Genomic DNA, 17,337 nt, shown 5'->3' on the forward strand with positions numbered 1-17,337 from the left:
CTTAAACACACCAGCATCGGTTGTCAAGCGATGTTGGTGGGACAAACGGACAAACACAGATACACAAACACACACACACACACATATATATATATATATATACATATACATATATACTATGGGATTCTTTCAGTTTCCATCTACCAAATCCAATCACAAGGCTTTGGTCAGCTCAAGACTATAGTAGAAGACACTCGCCCAAGGTGCCACGCAGTGAGACTGAACCTGGAACCATGTGGTTGGTAAGCAAGCTACTTACCACACAGCCACTCCTGCGCTTATAATGTGTGACTCTTACAGTACCTAGGTTTCCCAGCGGTCACCCACCTAAGTACTAACTAGGCTCAACATTGCTTAACTTCGGTGATCGGACAAGAACCGCTGCTTTCAACGTGATATGGCCGTAAGCCATATATATACACATATACATGTAAACATTTGTATGTATACATGATGTATGAATGTATGCATGCCGAGTGGCCAAAGGTCATTGAGGAATTCAAATGTAAAAAGAAATTACAGCTCCAGTTATGGATGCACTGACATATAGCTGTGCGACAAAAAATACCTAAATATATTCTGTGGTACCCATACATCAGGGATGTGCCGCCTGGGTAGGCAAGGTAGGCAGTGGCTACCCTGAATAAAATATATCAAGAGTAACATTTTCCTTTCATGGCAAAATATGCACCTAATTTAATAGAATTATAAAGGTACAGTTCTATATTTAAGAAATGAGGAACCGTGTACATTATTTACATTATTTATACATGCCCACGGGCATATGGTGCAGTGATTACTACTAACCCCAAGATTCCAAGTTTGATTCCAGGCAGTGACCTGAATAATAATAATAATAATAATAATAATAATAATAATAATAATAATAATAATAATAATAATATCGAAAAATACCTTAGGAATAAGAACCCAGGTTCAAAATTTCCCCAAGACACCTGATGAAGGCTGGATGGTATATTAGCCTAAATATTGTGTTAACAACAAACAAAATGAGGACAAATATCTGTCAAATGTAAATAATTATGAAGGTTACTCTGATTACTATGCATAGGCATAATTCACCCCTGCCTTTCAGTCTCAGTATTAAAGCTACACATAGTACTGCTGTAGTACACATAATGCATACATTCCTACAATAACGTTTTCTTTACGTGCTATAAAGGTAGAAGTAAATCTGCCCCCAACTCAGTCGTGTGCCTGTGTTTCGCTTATTTTTTTGTGTTGTTTATTACATAAACGTCACCAACTGCCTACCCCAAGTAATTACTGATGGCACATGCCTGCCATATCACCATGATCACCGTGACTGACCAGGCTATTAGATGTTGCTACACATTGCTGGTCACAATGCGCTTCGCATTGTTTTAGCCACCCCGCTGGCTAAGTGAGCAGGCCAACAGAAGAAAGAGTGAGAGAAAGTTGTGGCAAAAGAGTACAGCATGAATCGCCACCACCCCCTGCCAGTGCCCCGAGGAGATTTAGATGTTTACGCTCAATAAACACTCACAATGCCTGGTCTGGGAATCGAAACCACGATCCTATGACCGCGAGTCCGCTGCCCTAACCACTGGGCCATTGCACCTCCACGCCTGCCACATATTGATTCTTAATATAATTGACCTTATTTCCCAAGCCTTGGGTGTATTGGGATGTGAATAAAAAAATTCAGTGAGTTTATATTTGTTGACAGTTTGAACATTTAATGGTTGGTATTGGTAGGTAAGGTATAAAAGTTGAAAGAGTGTTTCTTGTATGGAATACAGTCCTAGAGGAGAAGAATTCCATAAAGTGTTTCTTAGAGGGTAGGTCTAGGAGAGAAGACAAAGTAAAAGTGATGAGAGGAATAGTAGTGAGAACATCAGATATATTTGTGTGGGTGGTGCCAAGTTGGTAGGTTCAAAAGATCTCATTGCATTGTAGTAGCTACACTATAATATTAGTATAATACAGAGAGAGAGAGAGAGAAAGAGAGAGAGGTGGAGTGTGCATGCATCTATGTGATGGGGATTTTTGAAATTTCAAACAGGAAACTTTTTTCTTTTTGATTCTTGTACACTGTATCAGAAAGCCAATTCTGAGTGATGGTAGATAATTGCAATTTGGTGTATTTGGTAGCAAGTCTATTAATTAATGAAACTTCCTAGCTTTGATGTTATAATAGAAGCTATAGGAACCAGCCTTAATAGTTTACAGACACTCTTTAGAGAAAGTCAAACAGAGAAATGTGTTTTGTTAAGTTCTTTTTTGTGTATGAGGTTAATAACCAATTGTATGTCTTACAAATTCTTTTCAATGTGGAGCCAACGTTGTAGATAATAGGGACCAATTTCAATAGATTCTCAACCATTTATTGGCTCTTTTGAACTTTAAGAAACACAGCACTTCGTCGGTAATCAATGCCAATAAGCTCTGGAGAGTGCCAAATAAAAATATTCCAAATCTGTCAATAAGCCAGCAATATTCCAAAAGCCAGGTTCCAAAGAATTTTGGCAAGTTTCCTGCAGCAGCTGAAGCAGGACTTCCTTGCAATCTATTTTTAACAGATCACAACCCAAAATGTTTATGAATGATTTTGCGGCCAACTCTAAGTCTGTTGATGCAGAACTACCGTCTTCGATCTTCATAAGTCAACGTGTTAGACGATTTTGTTGTTAATGTTTGCAGTACTCTATAGAAATCTTTTTGCTGCTCAAGAATCTAATAGTATAATGGTACTCAGTATATATATGTATGCATGTGTAACTGAAGATATATGTTTTTGTATATTTTGAGTAGCTGTGTCCATTTTGACGGTCACTATATGTATCTTTGTATGTATGTGTGTAACTATACGTATACAAATCTATATCTGCTTCTTTGTAATTTGAAAAAAAAAATCAAACAAAAAAACTTAGTGAATATTTTGGAAGGTCTGACACTGAAAGCTGTGTAAATTCCTAAACCAGGTGTTCATCCATGTTGTCCATAGTCCTCCTTTCATTTTGGGGGTTTGAAAGGACTGCATGGAGCTCTTCAATGTCTTTTTTCCAAGATATAAGTGGTTTGTATGATCAGGTATTAACACATGTCAATTGTCTCAGATGAATTTGTTTCAATGTGGGAGATATAGATGAAGCCAAAAAAGAAATTCATTCATTCACTAAATAATACAAAACTGAAGAAATTGTCTAGAAACATAAACTGGTAAAAATAATAAAAAATAGGTAATTCAAATTTTTATTAAGAAGTTAACTGTATATATCCTCATTGTGATTTTTTCACCATCATCTTTGATTTAACGTCCATTGTTCTATACTCACATTTTCTATGCCAAGATGCTGTTCCTGTCATCAATACTCACCTGTTTTCAAACACGATAACATTTCCATATGACTGAACATGAAAGATTAAAAATGAATGGCATTGCTTGTATGACAGTGACACTCGTTTACAACTGTCATGTAATGTCAAAATAAGGAATCACACACACAACCAGAACAATACATAACCGTATAGATATATGCATACATGCCTTACATATACGTGCATGTGTGTGTGTGTATGCATTCATATACATACACACATACATATATATATACATACACATATATATACATATATATATATACTATATACTTATACATATATACACACATACATACATGTACATATACACATACATGCATACACACACATGCACATGCACACATACATACATATATATATATATATATATATATATACACACACACACACACATATATATAAATCCTTAAATCCTTTAAAATGTTTTCAGCCCAAAAGCTGCGGCCATGCTGGGGCACCACCATATATTTATTTATTTCTTTATTTCTTTATTTATTTATAAACATCCACTGGCCAAAACACATCCAGGCTTGGAGAGCAGACAACCAAGTGAACAAAAAACACCAAAACATCAACATCACAACAGCAGCAACAACAACAGTAACAATTGACAAATTACATGAACTCTTCCTGCAGTTCTCCCTGCTGTGCTATAGAACTATATTGGTTAGAATTAGGTAAAGAACACAGACACACAGACACAAATATATGCTCACACACAGAGGCACATGCATACACACACACACACACACACACATATATATATATATGCATATACACTGATATACAACAGCATACATATGCACATTCATGTACAAAGTCATGTATATGTACACACACACACACACACACATACACACAGGCACACACGTACTCACACGTTTATGGACACATGCTTACATGCTGGTAAACACAAACATACAAATGTATATAGACTGACCAAGACACATACACACACACATACACATATTTTGTCTATCTATCTATCTATCTATCTCTCTTCTCTCTCTTTTTCTCACTTTCTTTCTCTCTCTCACTCATATACACACTCTCTTTCTCTCTCTCTCATATACACACTCTCTTTCTCTCTCTCTCATATACACACTCTCTTTCTCTCTTTCACTCTCTTTCTCTCTTTCACTCTCTTTCTCTCTTTCACTCTCTTTCTCTCTCTCTCTCATATACACACTCTCTTTCTCTCTTTCACTCTCTCTCTCTCATATACACACTCTCTTTCTCTCTTTCACTCTCTTTCTCTCTTTCACTCTCTTTCTCTCTCTCTCTCATATACACACTCTCTTTCACTCTCTCTTTCTCATATACACACTCTCTTTCTCTCTTTTACTCTCTCTCTCTCTCTTGCATTCATAGTTTTTCTCTCTTTCACACACACACACACACACACACTTCCTTTCTTTCTCCCTCTCTCTCTTTCCTTCCTATCTCTCTCTCTCTTTCTCTCCTTCTCTTTCTTTCATGCATAAATACACACATACAGACACGCATTGGGTACCTATGGAGAAATTGTAATTTTTACCAAATGCTATAAATGCTTTGTGACTGATATTTATTCCAGCTTAATTACATACAGTTAACAACCTCAAGATTATGGTTTCAAATCCTGGTATTGCTACAGATTAAATAGACACAATAAATATATTTTTGTATTTCAAAACAACTATTAGACTATAAAGATAAACGGCTTACCCAATGAGAAAGCCTCGCTGTGGTCACCTGACCTCCTAGAAAAAGCAGTCAAATCTCTCTCATATCATACTTGAGTGTTTTTAACCCTTTAAAATTCAGATTTCTCTGTCAAATGTAATTCTTATTTATTCTCATTGATATGAATTAGTCATGCATTACCTCGTAGCTTTGAGATTTCAATGACATGATTGTTAATTTTTTAGAATAACATTGTATGGTAAGTGTGAGAGGCTAGATCTGGCCACTTTGAAAACAAACATGATAAACGTCACCCTTTTCAAGCCTAGCCAGGCTCATAGGCCCAGTTTCTCGGTTTCTGTGGTGTATGTGTTCCCCCCAGCTGGACGGGATGCCAGTCCATCGCAGCATTACTCAAGAAACAGGAAAAGAGAGTAAGAGAAAGTTGGGGTGAAAGAGTACAACAGGGGTCGCCACCACCCTCTGCCAGACCCTCATGGAGCTTTTAGGTGTTTTCTCTCAATAAACACACAGAACGCCTGGTCTGGGAATCGAAACCACGATCCTTCGACTGCGAGTCCGCTGCCCTAACTACTGAGCCGTTGCGTTATTTTGGCCGGATATGGCCAGTTTAAGTGCTAAAGGGTTAAACAAGCTCTGGTCAGTCCTGATCAAGCATATGTCATCATTATCATCATCATCATTTAACAGCCATTCTCCATGCTGGTATGAGTTGGATGGTTCAATAGGAACTGGCCAACTGGGGAGCAGCACCAGGCTCCATTTGTTTGTTTTAGCATGGTTTCTACAGCTGGATGTTCTTCCTAACACCAGCCACTTTACAAAGTATATTGGGTGCTTTTAAAGTGGCACATGCAGAGGGCTTTTTATGCGACACTGGCACTTTTTATGTGGCACAGGTGCTTTTACACGGCACCAGCATGGTGACATGTAACATAGCACTGGCATGTGTGTTTTTATGTAACCCCAGCACTGGTGATTTGCGTGGCACCAGCATAGAGGATTTTATGTAGCACCATAATCAAAATATAGTCCAACAGTGACCATCCCAATGTTTAGTATTTGTAGATGTATTTTTATATAGGTAGGGAAGCTCTGAAAAGGGTCTCGGGGAGTAGTGTCCCTTATCTTCCACCACATTTCTTAACAATCGTGGTAGAGGCCTTGGTCTTATTTCTTATTTCTTTACTGCCCACAAGGGGCTACACACAGAGGGGACAAACACGGACAAACAAACGGATTAAGTCAATTATATCGATCCCAGTGCGTAACTGGTACTTATTTAATCGACTCTGAAAGGATGAAAGGCAAATTCGACCTTGGCGGAATTTGAACTCAGAACGTAGTGGCAGACGAAATACCGCCAAGTATTTCGCCCGACGTGCTAACAATTCTGCCAGCTCGCCGCCCCTTGGTAGAGGCCTTGGTCTTGGGACCACTCGTGTCTAGAAACTAAAGTTGGGGGTAAGCAAGGGCATGCTCCCTGTAGAAAATCCAGCTCCGAAAAAAAGCTTCATGATAGCAAAGGAGAATGGGTACTAGCCAGCCCAAAGATTGGGGCAGGCTGCACTTGCCTACCTTGGTTGCTATGGCACTGAGGTAGATCCGGCCACCCTCATTAATGGGGACAAAACCTGGATTTAAAACACTTGATGATAAGGATGATGATGATGATTGCATCCTATATGTCCTTTTTTAAGGTGGTAGGTTATGATTTGAGGTTCAATTGGTAGTTATTTTTAGCAAATTGCACAACCACATAAGTGTTTGTGCATCTTTCATTTTTCATCTTTTACTTATTTCAGGCATTGGGCTGTGGCCATGCTGGGGCACCACCTTGAAGGGTTTTAGGCAAACAAATCAATCCCAGTAATTATTTTTAAGACTGGTACTTATTTGATCAGTTTGTTTTGTTGAACCACTAAGTTACGAAGATATAACTAAACCAACACTGATTGTCAAGCAGTAGCAAGGACAAATACAGGCACAAAGGCACACACACATTTTATGATGGGTTTTCGCACAGTTTCCACTGACCAAATTCACTCACACCCTGTCTATAATGCACATACACACTCACACACACATACTCACACACACACATACACACATTTTATGATGGGCTTCCACACAGTTTCCATTGACTAAATTCACTCACACACTGTGTATAATGCACACACACACATACATACACACATACATACATACATACATACATACATACATACATACATACATACATGTTCTCACTCCGCCGGTTACGACGACGAGGGTCCCAGCTGATACGATCAACGGAACAGCTTGCTCGTGAAATTAACGTGCAAATGGCTGAGCATTCCACAGACACGTGTACCCTAACGTAGTTCTCGGGGATAATCAGCGTGACACAGAGAGTGACAAGGCTGACCCTTTGAAATACAAGTACAACTCATTTTTGCAGCTGAGTGGACTGGAGCAACGTGAAATAAAGTGTCTTGCTCAAGGACACAACGCGTCGCCGGGAATCGAACTCACAACCTTACGATCATGAGCCGAATGCCCTAACCACTAAGCCACGCGCCCTCACACATACATACATACATACATACATATATGCATATAATATGTTTTTTTCATTTTGTCTACCAAATTTCCACTCACAAAGTTTTGGTTAGCCCAGGGCTATAGTAGATGATGACACTCACCAGAGGCGCTATGCAGCGGTAGGACTCAACCTGAAACCATGTGGTTGGAAAGCAAACTTCTTAACCATACAGCCCTGCTTAAGTTTGTCAATCTGTGGATCACTTCTGCAAGTATGCACATGGGCATATGGATTAGTGGTTAAGAGCGCGGCTACTAACCCCAAGATTCCGAGTTCAATTCCAGGCAGTGACCTAAATAATAATAATAATACCTTAGGAATGAGAACCCAGGTTCGAAATTTCCCCAAGACACCTGATGAAGGCTGGAGGGTATATCAGCCGAAACGTTGTGCTAACAACAAACAAGATGAGGACAAATATCTGTCAAATGTAAATAATGTAAGTGTCTGAAAGACTGAAATATGAATATTTTGTTCCAAAGAGATCAAATTGCATTGAAGAAAAATTGTGAGAAAATTAGGGGAGGGAGTCAGTTAGTTAACATGCAGTGGAAACCATAAGAGTGGCTTACAGTCGCAGGAGTGGCTGTGTGGTGAGTAGCTTGCTTACCAGCCACATGGTTCTGGGTTCAGTTCCACTACGTGGCACCTTGGGCAAGTGTCTTCTACTATAGCTTCAGGCCAACCAAAGCCTTGTGAGTGGATATGGTAGATGGAAACTGAAAAAAGCCCCTCATATAAAGATATGTTTGTGTGTGTGTGTATATATGTTTGTGTGCCTGTGTTTGTCCCCACCCACACATATATATATATGTATACACATATATATATAGACACAGGAGTTGCTTCCAAAACAAACATGGTTCTGGGTGCTTTTTACATTCCACCAGCACTGGCATTGGCCACACTCGAATTGTGCTTTTTATGTGCCACTGGCAGAGGTGACAGTCAGGTGACACTAGCATTGGCCACAACTACATTTCACTTGACTCAACAGGTCTTCTTAAGCACAGCATATTGCCCAACAATTGAAGGGTACTTTGGGGCTGGTTATGCAACACAGGCATCTGCCATGGCTACAATCTCACTTATGTATATATATATATATATATATATATATATATATATATATATAATATATATATATATATATATATATACACATATACATATATACATATATATATACATATACATGTATATATACATATATATATAACATATACATATATATATACATATATATACATATACATATACATATACATATACATATACATATACATATATATATACATATACATATATTATATATATAATATATATATATATACACACATATATATATATACATTATATATATATACATATATATATATATATACATATATATATACATATACATATATATAACATATACATATATATATATATATACATATATATATAATATATATATATACATATATATATTATATATATATATATAATATATATATATATATATATATATATATATATATATATATAATATATATATTGTCTGTATCACTAGCGATTTTTTTCCCCTGTCTTCCCTTCTCGGAATCTTTCCTTCTCCTATGTTTCCGACAAAGAGCTCCGCTCGAAACGTCAAACCCTCCTTCTTCCCTTCTTTCCTGAGCGTCCAATAATACTTTATTTGTTCCACGTCCTTGCATTGTTGTTTTTTTGTTTTTGTTTTCTTGTTTGGATTAACTTTATTTATATATATATATATATATATATATATGGATAAATGCTAAAACGAAATTTGCTTTGGGGTGCAAACCCTGTTTTTCAAGAGGATATTCAAGCAGCAACTCAATGTTGGAGGTGACAGACAGGACAGTGTTCAGAAAATAATTGAAGAAATGGTAACATGAAAATCGATGACTCTGTTTAAATTATCAGTCTAAGGTACAGACACGGCTGTGTGGTTAAGAAGCTTGCTTTCAAACTATGTGATTACATGTTCCATCCCACTCCATGGTACGTTGGGCAAGTGTCTTCTGCTATCGTCCAGGACTGACCAAAGCTTTGTGAGTGGATTTTGCAGACATAAACTGATAGAAGCCTGTTATGTGTGTGTGTTTGTGTGTGTGTGTGTTGTTGTGTCTGGGGAGAGTCATAATACCAATAATATTAACACACTCACAGGTTCAGTATCACTTCTGTATTGTTAGTCAATTGGTTAATTATCTAACCAACTAACTAATTAACTCTCTTTTTACTCTTTTACTTGTTTCAGTCATTTGACTGCAGCCATGCTGGAGCACCGCCTTTAGTCGAGCAAATCGACCCCAGGACTTATTCTTTGTAAGCCTAGTACTTATTCTATCGGTTTCTTTTGCCAAACTGCTAAGTTACAGAGATGTAAACACACCAGCACTGATTGTTAAGCAATGCTAGGGGGACAAACACAGACACACAAACATACACACACACATATATATATATACAATGGGCTTCTTTCAGTTTCCATCTACCAAATCCACTCACAAGGCTTTGGTCAGCCCGAGGCTATAGTAGAAGACACTTGCCCAAGATGCCACACAGTGGGACTGAACCCGGAACCGTGTAGTTGATAAGCAAGCTACTTACCACACAGCCACTCCTCTGCCTATAGTATTAACTGGTATATACTTTATTGATTCAAAAGGATAGAAAAGCAAAGATGGCACTGGATAAATTTGAACTCACACACCTGTGGTCTGAGAAACCAAATACTACATATAGAACATTTATTTTATTTAGTCTCAGCATCCTACCATTTCTGCCAAGTTTCCACGTCTAATATTAGTAATAATTAATGATGATGGTAATGGGGATGGTGGTGGTGGTGGTGGTGGTGGTGGTGATGAACTGTAAAAACTAGACCATCTAGAAGTGACTAGCATCTAGAAACAATAATGGCTCATTACAGCTGGTCATCCTTTTGGTCCAAGGTTTGGACTTGGTTGCTTGGCAATCAAGCAAGCATACAAGAGACGCATTGATAGTAACAATAATAACATTAACAATACTAATACTAATAACGATGACGACAACGATGATGATGGTAATGATAATGATGATGATAATAATAATAGTAATAATAATAATAATATAATAATAATAATAATAATAATGATAGTGATAATAATAGTGATAATAAATTGAGAGGAGAAGGTGTAGGGGGTTGGAGACAGAAGCTGAGGAGGGAGGCTGATTTCTTAAATAGGCAATGGAGCCTAAGGCAGACAGACGTTTGCAACTTGTTTGACGAGTTCTCCATGTTTAGATTGGTTGTCTGTTAGTGGCCACGGTGCCAAGTTCTAGAATATTCTCTTTCTATTTTAAAAATGGAACAGAGATATTTTAAAATGTTGATTGATTTTTAGGTAGAGTTCATTTTTGACTGTCTGATTATTTATTTGATTGTTGATTGTTCTTTTTGTTTATTTCTTTTGTTTTTGTTTTTGTTTTGTTGTTTTTTTTTTTTCAGCTTCAGGAATTGTTTACATAATTATACAAATATTCCAATCATTTTAGATGAGAGGTTTGATTGTATTGGACCAGATGAAGGGGATTTTTGTTGTTTGCTTTTTGAGTTCAATTCCTTGGAGAATTGACCAGGGGAAGTGGGTAGCATATATGTGTGTGTGTGTGGTTGGTAATCCTATTTATCAGTTTAGTTGTGTTCACAATTATTACCCATTATATATTGTTGTTGTTGTTGTTGTTGTTGTTGTTGCTGCTGCTGCAACTGTTGTTGTTATTGTTGTAGCTCTTTAGTTCCAGGTCCCCTCCGATCAAACAGACCTACACTGAAGGTGTTGCAGGCGTGAAGGTCTTATCTTTTTTTATAAATCCAAAATTACATTGTCTCATTTATTCTTCCTTCATTTTTTTGAAAGAGAACCAAAGAGCTGCTATTTCTAACACATCAAGTAAACTGTATGAATGCTCCCTCATTGCTGTTTACTGCTCAGACCATTGCATTGCTACTACTACTGCTACTACTGCTGCTGCTGCCACTGCAGTTGTTGTTGTTGTTGATGTATAGCCTTGGTTTAGTTCTCACAGAGCACACCTATGACTAGTAGCTAATTAGTCATAAGGTTAGGTACAGTTTATTCATCCATTCTGAAGACGGTGAAAGCTTGAAAAAGATTTCACTGCTATTTCTAGCAAGCCAATTACTCATGAAGACAGTCCCATCATCAGCTGGTTTTCTATAGAGGGTGTGTTGTCCTAAGATTTATGACTAAGTCACCAGTTTTAAAAAGAGTAAGGCACTTGACAAGTAGCCTATATTTTTTGAGGTAAGGTGTTTATATTTATTTCATAAATTAATCAGGAAGATAAGAGTAATACTCATGACCCTTTCCAGGGTCTCTAAGACTAATGAGAAGGAGTGAGGAGCAAAGTATCCTCAAACCCAATGACCAGGATGTGATGTTAAACTGGGCAACAGATTAAGGCTGTTAATCCCCTTAGTAGGCCATGGTGAGGTTCAAACTCAGAATGGAGTAACTATATATCTCCCCTAAAGCAAGACACCTGTTGCTGCCCCTCTTTCATTGATTAATCTCTCATCACCTGGCATAAATCCACTTCTCTCAATATTACTCCTTCCTTCCTCTAAGACAAAGAGTTTTGTCTTGTGACCTCACTAGTGCTAGTGCCACATAAAAAGCACCAAGTGTATTCTCTGCAAAACGGTTATAATAAAGAAGGGCATCTAGCGGCCATAGAAACCATGCTAAAGCAGACGTTCAGTCTTGGTTCAGCCCTGTTGGTTCAGCCCTTTGACTTGTCAGCTCCTGTCAAACCATTGAACCTAAGCCAGCATGGAAAATTTACATTTAATGATGATGATAATGATGAACAATGCAAAGAACCAGATGAAATACAAAAATGCTTTTCATCCGATGTTCTATCGATTCTCTCAGCTAACGACTCTAAATTCATACCTTATTTATCAATCCAGAAGTATGAAAGGCAAAGTTCACCTCTGCAGGAGCCAAAGAAGCTACAAAGCATTTCATCCAAAGTGTTATTGTTTCTGCTATTTTCCACTGCAATCTATATTTTATCACCATCATAAAAGTGTTAACTCTTTTGTTACCATATTTCTCTTGAAATACTCTGGCTTTGTTTCAATTAATTTCAAAATTAATGAAAAATTTAGTGAAGTAACTTTGACATTATTATAAACTGGAATTTGGAATATAGATAACATCAAATCTTGACGGAAGGTTTTAATTTAGATAACTTTAACACTTCAACTGTCATGGCCTATTACTGGAACATACTGTTGATGCCACAGATTTCCGGCCATATGGCATACTGTTTAATTATAAAGAAATATAATCTTTTTCGTATTTTTACAATATTTCATAATTAAACTTTAATATTTAGCACTCATGTTATTTAAATATGCATGCATATACAGCTGCATGTGTGTGCACATACACATGAGTACTGTCCAAATCTCCGACCAATCACATACAGCTAGCTGGCATTCAATTGGCATATCAAGTTTCGGGCATTTTGATTGGGTTTTGGATAGAAAATTCACAAAAAGTCACTTCTATTGATTTTTTAATGGCTTTGCAAGGTGACTGGGGAAATGTAAAGATGTGCACAACCACCCTTGGATGGTTTTGAATAACCATAGAAAGTGCGAGTCCTCTAACTGAAAAATTGTGGATTTGTATAAAGGACACACACACAGACATTTTGCCGTCTATACATATAGAGATTCTTGAAATTATTTAAAATATTTTCTCAAATTATGAAAATGTACCACTGGTGGTGCATATGGTGGTTGTATGACATTTGTAATGAACCATTGGTGCTAACATATTAACCCTTTTGTTACTGTATTTATTTTGAGATGCTCTGTGTTTCATTTAATTATTTTAAATATAACAAAGAATTTAGTAAACTAACTTAGTTAACATTAAGCTAGTGTTAGGAACATAAATTGTGGCTATGGTTTGGTGGAAGATTTTAATTCAAAACTTATGAAAACAAGACATTTGTACTACAGAGCCAGAGCCAGTTTCAGCCAGGTTGGTAACAAAATGGTTAAGCAAGAAGTTTGTATCATAAAAGACTGGGTGCTCTCTGGAGGGTCGATACTAAAAGGGTTAAGAAAGTGTTAAGAAGACTGTGAATCACGTAAAATATTAAAATGTAGTGATTGGGTCATGGAACACAATATCATGACAGCCTACTTCTAACAAATATAATTGTGCATGGACAAACCATCTGCAAAGAAAGAATAAGATCACAAAAGAGGTGGCTGAGAAACACCAAGGAATGGACAGAGAAGATGGAGGGAAACTTAAAGTTGGTTAATAACAGGAAATTATGTTGAAGGAGGAGGTTTTATCTCTTGTTGTTGTCTACCTATGGTATTCCTAGACTATGGATTTTGAATGATTGATTGATTGATTGATTAATTGATCAATATTTTTAACCACATATTTTTATGTCTTTGTCTGCTACATTACATGTTAATAGTATCAGTCTCTGATAATGTTTAGGAATTGTATATTTAAATGTATGTAAATACTGGGAAGCTGATAAATATATTAAAGACGGGGTGGATAACTCGAAGAATTTAACTTGCTACTTTAAGGAATTTCTTCTGCTTCTTCTTCATCTTCATCATCATCTTCATGTTCATCCCCTCCCCCTCATCATCATCAACAACCACAACAACAGCCCTTTAGCACTTAAACTGACCATATCTAGCCAAAATATCCTATTTGTTTTAGGTTCAAACTGGCCAGACCCAACCTTTCACGATGCAAGTAACATCAGATATACCAATGAACATACACCTGTGTATAATGTAATTAATGATTTATTACCTGGCCAAGGTACAACTTGGCTATGTTTCTCTAATGATGCTCTCTCGATGCAAGTTTCAAAATAAACAGTTAGATCATCAAAATCTCGAAGCTACAAGATCATATATTATTAATTCTAAATAATCTTTTCTACTATAGGCACAAAGTCTGAAATCTTGGGGAGGGGGACTAGTCAATTACATCAACCCCAGTGCGTAACTGGTACTTATTTCCTTGACTCCGAAAAAGATAAAAGGCAATGTTGACCTCAGTGGAATTTGAACTCAGAATGTAAGGACAGATGAATTACCACAAAGCATTTTGTGGAAATCTACCAGCTTTCCACCTTAGATTAATTCAAAATAATGTGAACAAGAGCACCCAGAGAGCGCAAACCTCCACCAAGGCAACACCAACGTCCCCTCAACGATTAGCCAGAGATGATTTTTAAAATGAGAATATCTGAAATAAACTTGACTGCTCTCACAAATGAGAATACTAAAAATGAACCTGACCACTTTAAAAAATTAAGTAAAAAAAACAGGCAAAATAATCCAGAATCCTTGTCTGGTACCAGATCATTCCCAAAATCTAATCAGTTTGTGCCAGTCATGTGGCCAAACATACCTGAAAGTTTCATCCAAATTCATCCAATGGTTCTTGAGATATCTTGTCCACAGACAAACAAGCAAACAAACACGACTAAAAACAATACCTCCACCTTAGCGAAGGCGGAAATAATAAATAAGCACTACAGGATCTGGTGAACCACAGAGTTGTATCAAGCATCATTGTCAGCTTTGACATGTTTTCTATAGTGGGAGGCTCTTCCTAATGCCAATCATTTTACTGTGTGTACTGGGTGCTTTTTCCATCGCCCTGGAACTATTGAAGTTGCCAAGTAACTTGCAAGACAGAAAAAGAACAAGGAAACCCCCTACTTGACAAAGTGGTGGTGGTGGGGGGAGAATATTTAAGAAAGGGAAGTGGCTTTACGCCAGGTGTTGAAAGGCTAAAATATGAGAGAGAGCCGAGTACAAGTGTCTTGCTACGGATGAGATACATGGCTAACCCCTTATTATATAAAGGTGAGTGTGTGAAGCTGGGAAGATAAAGATGATAGTGACAGGGTACCAGAGCAAACTCTTAATGTATATTGTACTAGATATAGCACAATATATATTTTATATATATATATATATATACATATATACATATACATATATATATACATACATACACACACACACACACACATATACACACACACACACACACACACATGTAGGGTGCTGAAAGGTTCCTGGCTTTAAGGGTATCATGAAAGGCCTGGCTGGAGGCCCAACCTTCAGGGTTCTTTCATAGAGCTTAGAAAAACTGAAGGACTGCTGCAATAAGTGTGTGAATCTGAGAGGGGAATATGTTGATTAAAATCATAATTAACCGATCCTCCTGTATTTTCTTTTACCAAAAGCCAGGAACTTTTCAGCACCCCCTTACATACTCTTTACTCTCTATTTACTCTTTTACTAAATTCAGTCATTTGATAGCAGCCATGTTGGAGCACCGCCTTTAGTCGAGCAAATCGACCCCAGGACATATTCTTTGGAAGCCTAGTACTTATTCTATCAGTCTCTTTTGCTGAACCGCTAAGTTACAGGGACGTAAACATACCACCATGTTGGGGGACAAACAAAGAGACACAAACATATACACACACATACATTTATATATACATATATATGACGGGCTTTTTTCAGTTTCCGTCTACCAAATCCACTCACAAGGCTTTAGTCGGCCCGAGGCTATAATAGAAGACACTTGCCCAAGGTGCAACACAGTGGGAATGAACCCAGAACCATGTGGTTGGTAAGCAAGCTACTTACCACACAGCCACTCCTGCGCCTACGTATATCTTGGTCAGCCTTCCTAGCCGACATAGTGGTATCAGTCAAAAGCTACCATAATGCAAGGAAGCATGTTGTGACCAACAGTATGTAACAATATCTGATAGTCAGGTCAATACAATGACACAGTGGCATGTGCGTCTATGTGTGTGAGGGTGTGTGTGCATGTATATGTTTATGTGTGTGAGGGTATGTGTGTGTGTATGTATTTATGTGTATGAGGGTATGTGGCATGTATGTGTTTATGTGTGCGAGGGTGTGCATGGGTGCATGCGTGCATGTGTATGTGTGTGTGTGTTTGTGTGTGGGGGGGTGAGAGAGAGAGAGGGTATGGGGCCTTGTTCCCACCTTAACCACCTCCATCATTATCTATGCTCAATTTTAAGTTTTCGAATCAAAACAGCTTACTATCATCTTCAAGCCAAAGTGGAAATCTAACTATTGCCAATACAGTTAACATTTCTACGCAACTCTTTCTGCAACTGTCGCAGACTTACAGAGCAAAATTGTGTTCAAAGAGCAATGTCACTCTAGGCAACCTGCCAGCTATGTCACTGTCTCTCTCTCTCTCTTGTGCATTAACTCATTATTATGAAGACACAGTATTGAATTTTTACAAACTCTTATTCTATAGCCTGGACAAAACCACTTAATTTATTTGCCATTTAAATAAGCATTATCTTTTTATTTTGTTTTATATTTTTTCAACTGAATTCACTCACAGCCTTTGCAGACTCTCCAAGACTAGTGAGATTGAAGCCATTAATGTTGCAAGTTGACATCTGCAAGAAAGAAATGAGAAGAGAAGAGATTCTAGAAGGATGCTGTTGCAAGGAGGAATGACTGAGTATAATATATAGTGCAGGTGTCGAAGTGACACAAAATCAACCAGTTCTGAGGAACTGAGGCCATTATAGTAGTTGAATAA

The 17,337-nt window shown here is 37.4% G+C and overlaps 1 pseudogene; it reads right to left on the reverse strand.

The window, feature by feature from the left end:
* Nucleotides 1-291: 291 nt before the first annotated feature.
* Nucleotides 292-409, reverse strand: LOC115216873 (annotated as a pseudogene).
* Nucleotides 410-17,337: the final 16,928 nt, after the last annotated feature.

Source organism: Octopus sinensis, linkage group LG10, assembly GCF_006345805.1.
Source record: "Octopus sinensis linkage group LG10, ASM634580v1, whole genome shotgun sequence".
NCBI lineage: Eukaryota > Metazoa > Mollusca > Cephalopoda > Octopoda > Octopodidae > Octopus > Octopus sinensis.